The 17,654-nt window shown below is 41.4% G+C and overlaps 1 long non-coding RNA gene across 1 annotated transcript in view; it reads right to left on the reverse strand.

The window, feature by feature from the left end:
- The window catches only part of LOC133766618 (uncharacterized), a 36,789-nt gene continuing 19,135 nt past the window's right edge, over window positions 1-17,654 (reverse strand). Inside the window, exon 3 of the long non-coding RNA XR_009866732.1 lies at window positions 1-243. This is a non-coding gene — a long non-coding RNA (uncharacterized LOC133766618). The remainder of the gene's footprint in view (window positions 244-17,654) is intronic.

The raw sequence follows: 17,654 nt of genomic DNA on the forward strand, positions 1-17,654 counted from the left end.
CTGTCGGGGCTAGGCCGGGCCAAAGCCGGAAGCCAGGAGCCCCAAGCTTTTTCTTGGTGTCTCACGTGGGTGCAGGGGCCCAGCCACTTGGGTCGTCTTCCGCTGCTTTTCCCACGCCATTAGCAGGAAGCTGGATTGGAAGTGGAGCAGTTGGGTCTTAAACTTGCACCCATATTTCCAAATGTGTCGGCGTCACAGGCAGAAGCCTAACCTGCTATGCCACAATGCCAGCCCCTGAAGAAACTTTTAAAAACATGTAATTAAAATCATATTACTCAGCAATTAACAAACTCAGCAGATGCTTCAGGATAAACAAGACAATACTAAAAAGAAACCATCAGGAAACAAGAAAGAGCTCTTGGATATGCAACTATGATTGGATTTTTTAAAAAATCAATTATACACACACACACACACACACATATATATATATTTAAAAGGAGGGAGGAGGCGGCGCTCTGGCATAGTGCATAAAGCTGCTGCCTGCAGTGCCAGCATCCCATATGCAGGCCGGTTTGAGTCCTGGCTGCTCTGCTTCCGATCCAGCTCTCTGCTATGGCCTGGGAAAGCAGTAGAAGATGGCCCAAGTCCTAGGGCCCCTGCACACTGTGGGAGACCATGAAGAAGCTCTTGGCTCCTGGCTTCAGATCAGCAAAGCTCCGGGCATTGCAGCCATCTAGGGAGTGAGCTAGTGGATGGAAGATCTCTCTCTCTCTCTCTCTCTCTCTCTCTCTCTCTGCCTCTGCCTCTAACTCTGGCTTTCAAGTAAATAAATAAATCTTAAATACATTTTAAAAAATCAATAGGAATATCAGAAAATTAAGTTAAAAACACAGAAAAAATTAAATTTGAAACTAGTAGTGCTAATATATGACAAGTAAGAGTTTCAGAAATAAAAAACAAAGAAAAGAGGAATAAATTATCAAAAAAAAAAAAAAAGGAATTTGCCAGGCTACAAATCTTCAGATGGAAAAGTCCAATAAGATCTCAGCATAGTGAAAAAAAACACAGTCTCACCCTCAGATAGTTTCTCAAGATTTCAGAACATCGGAAGAAAGGTCCTAAATCCTCGCAGAAAGATTGGCAGTGAGCACGACATTGTCGGGGTGGGAATCCAGCCTAGTTAAGATGCCAGTTAAGAAGACTGCACCGTATCAGAGTATCTAGGTTGCATGTCCAGTCCTGGGATTTCACTCCATACCTGCCTAGGGCTCTTGACTGCAGCTCCCTGCTCACGTAGACCTTGGGAAGCAGCCATGATGGCTCAAGTGATTGGGTCCCTGCCACCCACATGGGAAAGCTGCACTGAGTTCAGAGCTCCTGCTGCTGTAGGTGTTTGAGGAATGAACAAACAGATGAGCTGGTGGGAATGTAAATTAGGTCAGTCACTGTGGAAAACAGTGTGGAGACTTCTTTAAAAACTGGAAATAGGCTTACCATATGACCCAGCAATCCCTCCACAGGGTATATACCCAAAAGACTTGATCACAGTGTTCAAAGAGATACCTGCACCAACATGTTTATAGCAGCACTATTCACATCAGCCAAAGGTGTCTATCATCAAATGAAAGGATAAAGAAAATGTGATATATATATGCATATATATATATATACACACACACAGAGAGAGAATGGAATATTATTCAGCTATAAAAAAGAATGAAATCCTACCATCTGTAGCAAAATGGACACAACTGGAGGACATGATGTTGAGTGAAATAAACCAGACCCAGAAAGACAAATACCACATGTCCTTCCTTATATGTAGGAGTTAAAATTTATAAAACAAAGAAAAAAGAAAGAAAGGAAAGAAATGTCTGTGTGTATCAGCATTGCTACAAATATAGTTTTGTAAAGCTTTGTTTAATAACTTTGTTGAATGGTATACTGGGGCTGGTGCTGTGGCATAATTGGCTAAGCCTCTACCTGCAGTGCCAGAATCCCATATGGGTGCAGGTTTGTGTCCTGGCTGCTCCACTTCCTATCCAGCTCTCTGCTATTGCCTGGGAAAGCAGTGGAAGATGGCCCAAGTCCTGGGGCTCCTGCAACTGCATGAGAGACCCGGAAGAAGCTCCTGGCTCCTGGCTTCAGATCAGCCTGGCTCCGACTGCTGCAGCCATTTGGGACTGAACCAGTGGTTTGAGGACCATTCTCTATGTCGCTCCCTTTTTCTGTGACTCTTTCAAATAAATAAATAAATAAAATCTTTAAAAATGAATGGTATACTAATATAGTTTTAATTATCTGTAATTTAAAATTTACTGAATATGGGTAAAATGTTCATTTTTCTATTTCATTATTATTTTTAGCAGTTGTTTATATTCCCACTAAACTATGGTCATTTTGCTTTTTATTTATTAAATTTCTTATTTGGTGAAGTATTGTGCCTTTTTACTGTAATGTAAATTTAAAATATATTATCTCAAAACTAAAAAAAAAAAAGAAAGGGAAAAGGAAAGGGGGTGGGAGGTTAAGGGGGGAGGGAAAGAGAAAGGGACTATCATTATGTTCTTAGAATTGTATCTACAAGGCCGGCGCCGTGGCTTAACTGGCTAATCCTCCGCCTTGCGGCGCCGGCACACCGGGTTCTAGTCCCGGTTGGGGCGCCGATCCTGTCCTGGTTGCCTCTCTTCAGGTCAGCTCTATGCTGTGGCCAGGGAGTGCAGTGGAGGATGGCCCAAGTCCTTGGGCCCTGCACCCCATGGGAGACCAGGAGAAGCACCTGGCTCCTGCCATCGGAACAGCGCGGTGCGCCGCTGCAGCGCACCTACCGCGGCGGCCATTGGAGGGTGAACCAACGGCAAAGGAAGACCTTTCTCTCTGTCTCCCTCTACTGTCCACTCTGCCTATCAAAAAAAAAAAAATAAAAAGAATTGTATCTACAAATAACATTGACTTTTTTTTTTTTTTTAAGATTTTTACTTATTTATTTGACAGGCAGAGTTACAGACAGTGAGAGAGAGAGAGAAAGAGAGAGAGAGAGAGAGAGAGAAAGGTCTTCCTCCCGTTGGTTCACTCCCCAAGTGGCCGCAATGGCCGGAGCTGTGCCAATCCGAAGCCAGGAGACAGGAGCTTCCTCCCGGTCTCCCATCAGGATGCAGGGGCCCAAGCACTTGGGCTATCCTCCATTGCTTTCCCAGGCCACAGCAGAGAGCTGGCTGGAAGAGGAGCAACCGGGACCAGAACCAGCGCCCATATGGGATGCCAACACCGCACAGAGGATCAATCTACCGCGCAATGGCACTGGCCCCCACATTGAGTCTTAAAAACTAATTAAAGGAAATTAAATTGGCAAACAAAAAAGCTGTCTGCACCTTAATGTTTACTGCAGCTCAATTCACAAAAGCTAAGATCTGGAATCAACCTAAATGCCCATCAACAGTAGACTGGATAAAGAAATTATGGGACATGTACTCTATAGATCACTACACAGTAATCAAAAACAATGAAATCCGGTCATTTGCAACAAAATGGAGGAATCTGGAAAACATCATGCTGAGTGAAATAAGCCAGTCCCAAAGGGACAAATATCATGTTCTCGCTGATCAGAGCACCAAAAAGGAAACCTGTTAAAGTGAAATGGACACTATGAGAAACGGTGACTTGATCAGCCCTTCCTGACTGTTGATGAACTACTTAACAACTTAATACTTTATCCTTTTAGTATTTTTTTGTCATACTTAATACTATTGGTTGAACTCTTTAATTAACACACAATTATTCTTAGGTGTTTAAATTTAACTGAAAAGTGATCTCTGTTAAATATAAGAGTGGGAATAAGAGAGGGAGGAGATGTGCAATCTGGGACATGCTCAATCGGATTTGCCCCAAATGGTAGAGTAAGAAACATGCCAGGGGATTCCAATTCAATCCCATCAAGGTGGCATGTACCAATGCCATCTCACTAGTCAAAGTGATCAGTTTCAGTTCACAATTGTATCATAATGATAGGATTAAGAGACAAAGGGGGCCGGCGCCACGGCTCAATAGGCTAATCCTCCGCCTGCGGTGCCGGCACCCCGGGTTCTAGTCCCGGTCAGGGTGCCAGATTCTGTCCCAGTTGCTCCTCTTCCAGTCCAGCTCTCTGCTGTGGCCTGGGAGTACAGTGGAGGATGGCCCAAGTCCTTGGGCCCTGCACCGGCATGAGAGACCAGGAGAAGCACCTGGCTCCTGGCTTCGGATCAGCACGGTGCACCTGCCGCAGCGCGCTGGCCGCAGCAGCCATTGTGGGGTAAACCAATGGAAAAAGGAAGACCTTTCTCTCTGTCTCTCTCTCTCACTGCCCACTCTGCCTGTCAAAAATAAAATAAAATAAAATAAATTTTTAAAAATGACAAAGGGATCACATAAACAAGACTAGTGTCTGCTAATACCAGCTGATAGAATTAAAAAGGAGAGAACCATCCAACATGGGAAGCGGGATACACAGCAGACTCATAGAATGGCAGATGTCCTAAATAGCCTCAGAATCAGCCCTTAAGGCACTCAGATCTGGCTGAAGAGCCCATGAGAGTATTTTAGGCATGGAAAGCCAAGAAAGCCAAGACACTCTGGCAAAAAAAAAAAAAATCTAAATGAACGATCCCTGTGAGTGAGATCCCAGTGGAAAGAGCGGGCCATCAAAGAAGGAGGTACCTTTCTCTGAAGGGAGGAAAGAACTTCCACTTTGACTATGACCTTGTCTAAATAAGATTTGAGCTAGCAAACTCAAAAGGCTTCCATAGCCTTGGCAACTCATGACAAGAGCCTAGGGTGATTACTGAGGCCATAAACAAGAGTGTCAATTTGTTAAGTCAACAACAGGAGTCACTGTGCACTTACTCCTCATGTAAGATCTCTGTCCTTCATGTGTTGTACTATGTGAATTAACGGTATAACTAGTACTCAAACAGTACTTTACACCTTGTGTTTCTGTGTGGGTGCAAACTGTTGAAAGTTTTACTTAATATATACTAAACTGATCTTCTGTATATAAAGATAATTGAAAATGAATCTTGATGCGAATGGAATGGGAGAGGGAGCAGGAGATGGGAGGGTTGCGGGTGGGAGAGAAGTTATGGGGGGAAAAGCCACTGTAATCCATAAGCTGTACTTTGGAAATTTATATTTATTAAATAAAAGTTAAAAAACTAATTAAAATTTTAAAAAATAAAAAATAAATTTATAAAGAAAAAACAGATTGAAACATTCACTATCTCCTTCTCTTTCTCTGTCTCAAATAAACAATTTTTAAAGGATATTACTGAACTTCTCAACAACATGAAAACAACATGGTAAAGAAATAATCACTTATAATTTTTAAGCTGTTTCAAACAAGAATTCCCAGTAAACATCATTTTCAGACCTGCAAGATCAATCTTTGAAAATGTATGTCCCAAGCACTATTTTACAATAAACTGCAGAAAGTTGTGCTCTACAGAAAACAAGAAATGAAAGAGGAACTGAAGAAGATGAGAGATACAGGAAAAGGGATTCCAATACAGGAGAGAGCAATGGACTCCCCAGAAGCATGGGAAAAGGAGCTCTTAGCTGAACCACAGGCCCACAGAGCAATATTCCACACTAGAGGAAGAGGACGGAGGTAGCAGGAGACACATCTTTAGGATAAGCACACAAAAAAATTACACTGATGGCTATGCAGAAAATTATATTGAGAAGCTCTTGAGGGTAAGGGGAAAATTAGTGAAAATTACAAAGAACATTTAGAAATTTAAAGAAGTCAGCACAAACTTGAGGGGAAAAAAAGAAAGGAAATATAAGCTTAATTGTAGTATTTTGATATTTTGTAGCATGTATGTTACAAAATATCAAAATACTTGAATATATTTTGAAAAATTTATTTGAAAAATTTATTTGAATATATTTTGAAAATATAATTTGAAAAATACATTTGAAAAATAATTTGAAAAATATCAGGAATATTTGAATGACTCAACTCAAAATTGAGGAGGTGAGCCTACACTAGAGGAAGCAGCTAAAAGAGAGAAAACGTGTTGCCTCCGGTTAGTGGGGCTGAGGAAAAGAGACCGGGCCAGGTACTGCATATTTTCTTTATTTACTTCTCTGTATTATTTACCTTCTTAAAACATATGCAGGTATTATTTTTGACAAAAACATATAAATTTTTACAAATTATAACGTGACTTTCCTTCTGATGTTTGTTACCATTGTTTTCATGAGTGTTGCTTACAGGCTAACCCTTGCCTGGGACACTTTTCAGGCATTCTTATCTAACCATTGCAACACCATGCAAAGTGGCTATTGTTATCTAAGACTTACAGAAGAGAGAGCCAAGGCATTAAGAGGTTAAACTATTCACCAGCGTTTACCCAACTGGGAAATAATAGAGTTGTAGTTGAGCCTACATCCATCTGGTTTCAAACCTGGACCCTTTCAATTACAGTGTGGGAAAGGACAGCTTTACCTTTGTTTATATGTGATTTAAAATTTTAAAAATAAGTTATTTATCTATTTGAAAGGCAAAGACAGAGTGAGAGACAGACATTCCACCTGCTAGTTCACCTTCCAAATGCTCACAACAGCCAGGCCAGGTGGACCAGGCTGAAGCCAGGTGCTCCACCTGGGTGGCAGGGACCCCGGTACTCCAACTATCACCTTTTATTTCCCGGGTTGTGAACCAGAAGAAAAGCTGGATCAGAAGCAGAGTCAAGCTTCAGACTCAGGCACTCTGATGTGGGATGCGGGCACCTAACCACTGTGTCAAACACCCACACCTCTATGTAATTTCAAATTCTGATCATATTAACTAACGATTTCCTGTGTGTGGACTTTGTGTGTGATTGGGTCGGTGTTGCCAGTTCTGCTGTCGTTCATGCAGCTTACTATGTTCCTCAGGGTCCTAGTGTTTACCTCTGAAGGATTCTTCACCCTGTTTTACTCCGTAGTTTCAGCGATCGCTCTCAGAGCTAACTCTGAGCTTAAGGAAATTTTTAGCACTGACTGATGGCCCTGAACTCTTTACAGGATTGAGTTGAGAGTCTGATTGCTTGAGACAGAGAAAAGGAAAGTGCTACTTCAAGAGTTGTGTCTAGAACATCAGAGTTTCCACATGTTCAGTGACAAAAGAACAAGTATTACAGCAAAGTCCTGGAGAGAGAGAACACCACCTGGTTTTTTGGGTGAGAACTGAGCCCTCTTTTCCTTTCCCTTACTCATCTCCTCTATCTGTTAATTAGGGGGTAACTACTCCTGTGTAGAAGTTTCATGAGTATAAAAATGAATGGAAAGATTAAATAATGTTCTAAATTTTAATGGAGTTTTTCTTTAAAAGATATATAAACAGAAATGTTAGCAAATGCCTTGGAACATGCAATTTGCCTGTAGTCATTGCATATAAATCAGACACGTTCTGGAATCTAGCAACAATAAAAAGTCAAGATTAGAAATGAATTTTTGTGTTGTGTTTAATATTTGTTTATTTATTTGAAAGGTAGAGTTAGAGAGGCAGAGGCAGAGAGAAAGAGAGAAAGGTCTTCCATCTGCTGGTTTACTCCCCAAGTGGCCACAAGGCTTGAGTTTCGCTGATCTGAAGCCAGGAGCCAGGAGCTTCCTCCGGGTCTCCCATGTGGGTGCAAGGGCCCTAAGACTTGGGCCATCTTCTACTGCTTTCCCTGGCCATAGCAGAGAGCTGGATCAGAAGTGGAGTAGCCAGGACTCTAACCGGCGCCCATTTGGGATGCTGGCACTGCAGGCGGTGGTTTTACCTGCTATGCCACAGTGTCAGGCCCATGAATTTGTTTTTTAACAAGTAAATCAAAGTCAAAAAAGAAATGGCTTTCCACCTGTATGGTTTTTTTATAGTTTACACTAAAATAACATTTATACATCTATGGCAGATTTGTTATGAATTCTATAATTTGTAGAATACTGTAATTAATTAATCCTGAATAAAAAATAGCACTTGAGGACATATGAGGAAAAAATTTCAAAATAATTCTAGAGAGAAATAGAGAATTAGCAGATGCATAAAAATGTGAAAATATGAATTTGTGATTGATTTAGCAAAGATTTTCTGCAAAACTTTTCAGTCTATGATTATACAAAGCAGGACCTTAGAGGAGCAGGGATGTGGCCCAGCAGGTTAAGCTGCAACTTAGAAAGCCCTCATCCCGTGTCAGAGTGCCTAGAATCAAGTCATGGCCCCCTCAGTGTCCAGCTTCCTGCTAATGTGCCTGGGAGGCAGCAGGCCATAGCCAAAGATTGCATTCCTGTTACCCATGTGGGAAACCAAGATGGACGTTCTGGCTCCTGGCTTCAGTCTGGCCCACCTCTAGCTGTTGCAGACCTTTGGAAGTGAACCATTATATAGAAGAACTCTTTCTTTTACATAAATAAATAAAAGAATAAATAAAGCATGTTCTACTCTTTATGAAAAATAAAGGATACTATACCTAAAAAAAAACCTCATGGAAAGTGTGTATTATTAAAAAATGCCTCGATTTAAAATACATTTTTTCACCAAGTAAACATCTTTTAATTCCACTTTCTGTGTGAACCTTCAAAGGCATGCTTGTACTTAAACTTCTTATATTGCTTCACTAATTATTGGCACTGTTCTGACTCAGCCTTTTTCCTCCTCAATTTTAATTTGGGTTTTTGCATGTCTGAACACATAAAATTGTGCAAGTGAAAACACTGTGACTACTCGTGTGTACCGTTGTGAAATCTCAGGCAAAGCATAGGGTTGTCTGCTTTGTGTGCATGAGCATGGAGTAAAAGTTGTCCACTAACAAGTAAGGCACAACCTATCGAATTGGGATAGTTTCATGTTAGCTTATTTTAACACTAGGAATTTTGGTGGTTCTTGACTGACTCTTGTGAACAGATGAAATGAGTTAGCAGCAAACAATGATTCAAGTTAGAAGCAAACAAACCCTATCAAGCTTCTAGATCACTTTAATTAAAGAATGAACAGTTGTCAATAGGAACTGATTTTAGAGAATGCCATTTGAAACTGCTTCTCTGTGTGAGCGTAAATCCAAACAAGATAAAGAAATTGGATGTTGAAGCTGATTTAATCACTATTCACAAACTCTATTTGGCAAATCTTTGTGGTCATCATTCTCTAGTTAATTATCCTTACTGATTATGAGGATTGAAGAGTGAAATTATAAACTGAATATATGATTTAAAAGCTTATGTTTTTATCTATAGCAAGAGTGGCGATTTAGATGGGTGCTTTAAGTGAGATTGTGTTTGATTAAAGGATCCATTGCTTTAAAAAAAAAAAAAATGAAAGCCACAAAGGAATTTGAACAATGATACTATTGACAAGCCTGGATCTGCAGCTAGTAAATCTAGGAATTTCATGAGCCTCATCAAGTAATAACCCAATTCAATTCTTCCTTTGATGGGACATACGGAGCTATTTTATAATTTCACCATATCCAACTAGTCTGATAACAGCACTATTGACGTCAACTCTTTGAGTTAAGGTTTTATTGTACACACTTAAGACCACGTTCTTACCCTCTGAAAATGACATGACAACCCACTTTGTATAGCCGTAAAGCCATAAATTAGAGTAAATAACTCTCTGACTACCAAGGGCTAAATGTATGTGTTTTCTCAGACAAGATCTGGTCCATCAGTTACAGTTTCAGTGAACTGTCATATGCCTAGCGTCCATAATGCAATTTCCTAAAGGGAGTGGATTTCACTGTACATGCCTCCTAAGTGACTCTTTAAAAAAAGGATTACTCATTTATTTGAAAGCCAGTTGCAGAGAGGCAGAGGCAGAGAAAGAGAGAGATTTTCCATCTGCTGATTCACTCCCCAAGTGGCCACAAAGGCTGGAGCTGTGCTGATCCGAAGCCAGGAGCCAGGAGCTTCTTCCAGGTCTCCCACGAGGGCCCAGGGGCCCAAAGATTTGGGCCATTTTCTACTGCTTTCCCAGGCCATAGCAGAGAGCTGGATCAGAATTGGAGCAGCCAGGACATGAACCAGCAACCATATGGGATGCTGGCACTGCAGATGGTGACTTTACCTGCTGTGCCACAGCACCGGTCCCTTAGTGACACTTTTATCTTGGAATGGGACTGAGAAATGACCTATTCTAAAGATTCCAAAGTCTTTGGTTTTTCACTGTACTTCTTTTCTTTCTTTTTTTTTTTTTTCAATTTTTTTGAGGCATAACCAAACCGTACACATTGAAAGAGTATCATTTGATCAAGTTTTTTTTTTTAAGATGTATTGATTATTTGAAAGTCAGAGTTACACAGAGATGGGGGGGGGGAGAGAGAGAGAGAGAGATCTTCCATCCACTGGTTCACTTCCCAAATGGCCATAACAACCAGGGCTGGGCCAGGCCAAAGTCAGGAGCCAGGAACAACTTCTGGGTCTCCCTTGTGGGTGCCAGGGGTCATGAACCAGAGCCCATATGGGATACTGGCATCCCAAGCAGCAATACCACCAGCTATACCACAATGCCAGCACTGTGGATATAACACAACTTGTTTTAATCCATTCACATATTGATGAATATTTGGATTATTTTTGATATTACAAGGAAGTCCACAATGAATATTTTTTAAAGATTTATGTATTTAGGGGTCGGCGCTGTGGCACAGCAGGTAAAGCTACCGCCTGCCGTGCCGGCATCCCATATGGGCAGCGGTTCAAGTACCAGCTGCTCCACTTCCCATCCAGCTCTCTACTATGGTCTGGGAAAGCAGTAGAAGACGGCCCAATTCTTGGGCCCCTATACCCATGTGGGAGACCCGGAAGAAGCTCATGGCTCCTGGCTTCGGATCAGCGCAACTCCAGCCATTGCAACCATTTGGGGAGTGAACCAACAGATGGAAGACCTTTCTCTCTCTGCCTCTCCTTCTCTCTCTGTGTAACTCTGCCTTGCAAATAAATACATAAATCTTTAAAAAAAAGACTTATGTATTTATTTGCAAGGCAGAGTTACAGAGTGGCAGAGGCAGAGAGAGAGAGAGAGAGAGAGAGAAAGAGAGCGCACAAAGAAGTCCACAATGATTTTTTTTCAAAAGATTTATGTATCTATTTGAAAGGCAGAGTTACAGAGTGGCAGAGGCAGAGAGAGAGAGAGAAAGAGAGAGAGAGAGAGAGAGAGAGAGAGAGGTCTTCCACCCACTGGTTCACTCCCCAGATGGCTGCCACAGCTGGAGCTGTGCCCATCTGAAGCCAGGAGCCAGGAGCTTCTTCCGGGTCTCTCACACAGGTGCAGGGGCCCTAAGACTTGGGCCATTTTCTACTGCTTTCCCAGGCCATAGCAGAGAGCTGGATCAGAAGTAGAGCAGCTGGGACTCAACTGGCACCCTTTTGGGATGCCAGCACTGCAGGCAGTGGCTTTAGTGGCTATGCCACAGTGCTGGCTCCCACACTGAATATTATTTACACATCTTTATGCAGAAATGTTTTTGTTTCTCTTGGGTAAATACTTCAGAGTAGAATGACATGGGAGGTATATGTCAAACTTCTGAAGAAATTGCCAAACTGATTTTTTTAAAAAAATGTTTATTTAATTTCATTTACTTGATGAAAGAGAGAGAGAGAGAGAGAGACACGGAGAGAGAGAGAGACGGAGAGAGAGAGCACTTCTATCCACTGGTTCATTCTCCAAATGCTCACAAGAGCCAGGGATGGGCTAGGCTGCAGCCAGGAGCCAGAATTCCCTCTGGGCCTCCCATGTCAGTGGCTGGGGCCAAGCATCTGAGCCACCACCTGTTACTTCACAGCATGCATTAGCAGGAAGATGAATCAGAAACAGTGGATCTTGGATTTGAACTCCGATATGCAATGTAGGCATCCAAAGTGGTGGCCTATCATTGTACCACAACACCTAGTGCCGACAAGTTGCAGTGCAAAGTCACTGGACCACGTGCATTCCCTCCAAGAATGTGAGTATTCCAGTTGCTCTGTATCCTCCTTCGCATTTGCCATAGGTGGTTTTTAAAATAAGTTCAGTCTTTCTAATGAGTGTGTAGGGCTATCTCATTGTGGCTTTAAGTCACATTTCCCTGATATGCCCTCTTTACTATTAGATATTACTATGTCCTATACCTATTCCTACAGCCTATGAATCTGGATTGGTTCAGGGGCTACTGAAAGCCTTCTTGGAATCAGAGAATGGAAGTTTTCCCTTGTTGTATTTTGTCTGCATATGCTATCCTTCTAGGAAGAACATGCCAACTTAAATGGAATACTTTTTCCTAAATGTATCAAGAAATAGAACAAGATATTGCTGGAATCCTTTTTATTTAACTTAAACCTCAGTATTCTCTATTTAAAACAAGAGAGGATAATTTAAAAACACTTACACACTTTGCTCACTCCCAGCTTGAGGATAGATATTTTGGGCTTTATAGAGTGTTACTGATATTTCTTTACTCTAAGTCTTGAGCAGTGCCGCCAAGTTGAACTGTCGGCATAATTGGACTTCAAGATAAAATAAAAATATGGTGTCACATCCAAAATACTAGTGATTATCTCTTTTCCCAGCTTTTGTTAACATGGGGGAGGGGACAGTTTTAACCCCCTGCTTTTAGAGTTTTAATAACGAAGAGGCATTGAGGTCTACTCTCCGAGAGCCTAGCGTTTACTTTCTCTCTCCACCCCATCCCCCATCTTCTTTTTGATCTTCCCCCAAGACAAGAACAGATATTTAATTAGTGAGAAGAGGCAGCCTGACCAGCACAGGGCTCTGCAGGGTTCATGGTGGTGTGGCCCAGCCTTGCCTCCCCTGAGGCACCATGGGCTCACAAGGCTTGCTGGTCCTAATCAGAAAACTGGCAGGTGTGTCTGGCTTCCCACAGGTCCCAACAGGCCTCTGCTCTCAGAACCAGCTTCTCACACTGGCTACTGGGTGGAAAAATAAGGCCAGCTGTTCGCAGAGGGCTATTTATTTTCAGTTCATAGTGGGTAAGGCCCTGAGGGAGGCAGGGGAGAGTCCTCAAGAGAAAGCTAATTTTCCCTCCAAAACTATTTTTAGCACAAATAAAGTTCAAAATCCACATCTTTTATCTTCTATTTCCGAGTTAGTAGGCTCTGAAGGGGATGTGAGTTATAGGCTTTGAGATTAAACAAATAAATAAATACAAATCTGTGCTTGACTTATATAAACATGTGGTTCAGTCCTGTGCCCTTCCTGGAGGCATGTCTGAGCTCAGAGGAAGCAGGGGCAGTGCAGAGCTCGGTCTTGTGCCCCACCCTGTCTGTATACGGCTTTCAGACCAGCCTCTCTCCTCCCCAGTGCTTACGTATTGAGAGGCGCTGTACAAAGGGTGTTACACAAGCATTTGCTGAGACTTGCAAGAAACAGAACAAAGCAAAGTAAAAGAAACATCAAATTTCAAGGTGGAAAGGGCTGGCTCAAAAGCAGGAGAGTCATACAGTCTGATATCATGATGGTAACATGAGAATCTACCTTAGCAGTTTTTTCCTGAATAATTGACAAAAGGTGACTCACCTACTACAACGCTAGCAGATCCAGTTTGTTTCAGAAGTGCATGCCGTCCATTTTCATTTACTGAGTTAAAACACATATAATAGCTTTACGATGTGTATTTTTCTCCTAAGTCTGACTATTCTTTGTGATCATGAGCGTAACAACAGTAGTTTTGATAACCACACTACTGTTCAAGAACATAATGCCCATAACTGGTGAAGGATTATCACTTTGCTTCTATATTTGCAAAGCATTATTAAATTAAAAAATTTAATGTTCTGATTGGTGAACTTTCAAATTGTTTTGATTATTTTCTGAAACAAATTTCAGATACACCTAAAAGTAAATCAGTAACAATCTAAAATTTCCATACTCATATTTTAAAAAAATATTTATTTATTTATTTATTTGAAAGTCCAAGTTACAGAGAGAGAGAGGAAAGGCAAAGAGAGAGGTCTTCCATCCACCGGTTCACTTCCCAGTTGGCCACAAAGGCTGAAGCTGCGCTGATCCGAAGCCAGGAGCCAGGAGCTTCCTCTGGGTCTCCCACATGGGTGCAGGGGTCCAAGGACTTGGGCCATCTTTTACTGCTTTCCCAGGTCGTAGCAGAGAGCTGGATCAGAAGTGGGGCAGCTGGGACCTGAACTGGCACCTGTATGGAATGCCAGCACTGTAGACAGCAGCTTTTACCCACTTCGCCAAAGCCCCGGCCCCTCCATACTCATATTTAAACTTAATAACTAGTTTATCAGTTAGAAGAGTAAACTCAGACGAAGCTTAGAACTTAATAACTTTTAGCCTAATTATATTATCTATGAAAATAGCCATCAAATCCTGGATCTGATTATTCAAACCTTCACAGAGGGTAATAGGCGTGTGAGATTTTGAGGGTTCTCAAACTGGCAGAAATTCTGGAGTCTTCTCAATTCTATCACCCGAGGACCATTGACCTGAACTTTGTAGACTACACCTTTTCTCTCATTCAATCCCAGTAGTACACCCCTATATAATTCACTTGAATAAAAAGGTTGAATCAGTTAGGATATCCAATGACGACTTTTGCTAATGAACAGTAGAAAACCTTTTTTCTTTGTGGGTTCCAAGCCTTTGTCAACTTATTACTCCCCTATATCCATCAGTGAGATCTGTTTGAGTAGCATCACAAATAAATTCAACCCAATGTCTTCTAACACCTAATACTGTACACAAAGTAATTTGTTACTTGTTTTATCTGCTATATCTTCTTGAATAACTGCAAAGCTATGTTTTCAGGTCAATGGTGAATTGGGCCAGCGCTGCGGCTCACTAAGCTAATCCTCCACCTGAAGCACCGGTACCCCAGGTTCTAGTCCTAGTTGGGGTGCCGGATTCTGTCCCAGTTGCTCCTCTTCCAGTCCAGCTCTCTGCTGTGTCCCAGGAAGGCAGTGGAGGATGGCCCAAGTCCTTGGGCCCTGCACCCACATGGGAGACCAGGAGAAGCACCTGGCTCCTGGCTTCGGATTGGCGCAGCACACCGGCTGTGGCGGCCATTTTGGGGGTGAGCCAACGGAAGGAAGACCTTTCTCTCTGTCTCTCTCTCTCTCAGTGTCTAACTCTGCCTGTCCAAAAAAAAAAAAAAAAAAATAGTGAATTGGGCCTCAGGCAGAACTATGCCACTACTGATCTGTCCTAACATCTTATAATCAAATCAGTTGAAAAATTATAAGATTATTGGCAGCTTTTATAGGCCATCTATTGACCTTCAGCTAAGAACTAAATCTGTACAAGCTTGATATAGATCCTGGTTATTGACATTTTTACATAATCTGTACCTCATTGGGCAAGAATGATTTCCTGACATTTTTCAAATAATGTCAAATTCAATTCTGAGCCACCTTTAATCCTTGTGTATTTCCTTTAAATTGCCTAGCTGTTTCTAAACTAGCATACTCATATTTATTGAAACATTACATAATTACCCTTATGGTCATGTTCTTCACAAAATCAAACCATGATGTTGGAGGATAAAGCTGAGGTGCCGGAAGAGGGGACACAGTCTAGGGAGACAGCTTGCTGAGGCTAAACAGAACTGGCAGTACTGGTCAAGGAATGGGCATTTGGTCTAACAGTTAGGTCACCGACTGAGATGCCCACATTTCATATTTGAGTGCTTGAGGTCCAGCGCCAGCTCTAGGTCCTGACTCCAGTTTCCTATGAATGCACACAGGGAAGCAGCAAGCGATGATTCAAGCCCTTGGGTCCTGAGACCTGGATTGTGTTCCCAGCTCCTGGCTTCAGCCTGGGCCATCTCTAGCTATTGGGGGCATTTGAGGAGTGAACCAGAAGACCTCTCTTTCTGTCTGTCTCTCTATGTCTCTATCTCTGAAATAATTTATTTCCTGGTCTAGGAACCAGGAAACCTGGCTCTGCCTAACAGTTCAGTGACTCTGAACAGGTGATTTAATCTTTCTGGCTTTTAGTTTCCTCATCTGTAAAATAATCCAGTTGGACTGGATCATTTCTATGATACCTCCCACATTTTAAATACATATCTACTGTATCTAAATATCTTGGCATTTCTTATAAAGCTCTTCTACATGTACACTTTAGGATTTTCTCCTCACAAAAATCCCTGAAATAGATGAAGCAGGCCCTTAGAGGACAGATAGAAATGTTGGATAACTAAGGAGAGGGAAGATTCAGTGATCAACAAAGATGACCTATCTAGTAAATGCAGAACTGAAACCCGAACTTGAGTTTTCGATGCCAGAAAATTCCTGTGGCCTACACAGAAAACAAAAGAGAAAGTATATTTGCTTGCAATCATTAATTAAATGCACGAATTACTTCTATTAGTGATACCTCTTGTAGTAACTCAAATCACACTAAACTCAACTGATAATAAAAATAAAATAAAATGACCACTGCTATTTTGTAATGAGTATGGAGTTAACCAAAAGGGATTGAAAAACAGCAACTGAGCTCTGGTTGTGTAGGTTGACAGCTGCAATGTGGAGTAAAGTTATGATTCAGTTATGGCCCCTCCTTCCCAGAAACAAAAAGTACTGGGGGTTTGCAGGAACAAAGCTATGAAGAAAGAGGAAGAATTGGGAAACCCTTGTTAGTGCTGTAGGTGAAAATTAGTGGGAAGACCCACAGACTAAAAGCATTTGAAAAGCAATCCCATCTGAAAAACACATTACTAGGTAGCATGTTGGAACAAATTAAGACCAGGAAAGGGTACACAGTTGAGAGTGCAATAAGAGTAAGTTTATGATTACAGAATTACATGCCAAAGGAATGCTAGGACTTGAGAAATATACACTGAAATATTAAGGGCAAAGGACATGATGTGTGAAACCTATTCCCAAATAGTTTAGAAAAGATCATTTGAGAGAGAGAGAGAGAGAGAGAGAGAGAGAGTGTGTGTGTGTGTGTGTGTTTAACGTGAGTTAAAGGTGGTGAATCTGGGTAAAGGATATATGACAATTCTTAGTATTCTTACAACTTTCCTGTGGGTCTAAACTACTTTAAAATCAACGTAACAGGAAAATGAGTGATAGAATAGTCAGAAGCCATAAAACAACGTAACAAGAATCTTAATAGAGATGAAAATGCTTCATGTAATATTCACTACCCAGATCAATGGATTTGAATCCTAGTTCACATTCGCCTTCCAAGCAGCTATGAAGTCGTAGGCTGGTTTTTGAAAACAGCTCAGGCCAGCTCAGAAATTTAAAAATTGTTCTGTGGAGTCTGGAAAAGTATTTCAGGCCCAAAACAGAAATACAGAAGGCTCTCCAGGTCACCTTATGATCCCTGTCCCCACCAAATAGGGCAGCTTCCCCTTTATTTTGTTATTATTATTTTTTTGGACTTAACCTTATTTTTATTGGAAACAACATTTCCACTATTTCAAAACAGTTTTTTTCTCCTAAAGCCATGATGATCTTTAAGGATGAAATTAGGTATAAATTCTTGGGCTTTAACTGTTTAGTGGGTGGGTGTGGGGGGGATTGAGTTATATATCAGACCCAAGGGGCCAATTTGACCTGCCAGTAGTTTTTGTACATTTTTAAATGGTTGGGGGATAAAAATATATTTCATGACTCATGAAAATTCTGTGAACTTCAAATTCCAATGTCCATAAAGTTTGACTGGGACACAGCCACATCTTTTTGTTTATGTTTTGTCCATGGATATTTTCACTTACAATAGCAGAGAGGAATACTGTGACAAACAC

The sequence above is a fragment of the Lepus europaeus genome, chromosome 9, assembly GCF_033115175.1.
Source record: "Lepus europaeus isolate LE1 chromosome 9, mLepTim1.pri, whole genome shotgun sequence".
NCBI classification, from domain to species: domain Eukaryota; kingdom Metazoa; phylum Chordata; class Mammalia; order Lagomorpha; family Leporidae; genus Lepus; species Lepus europaeus.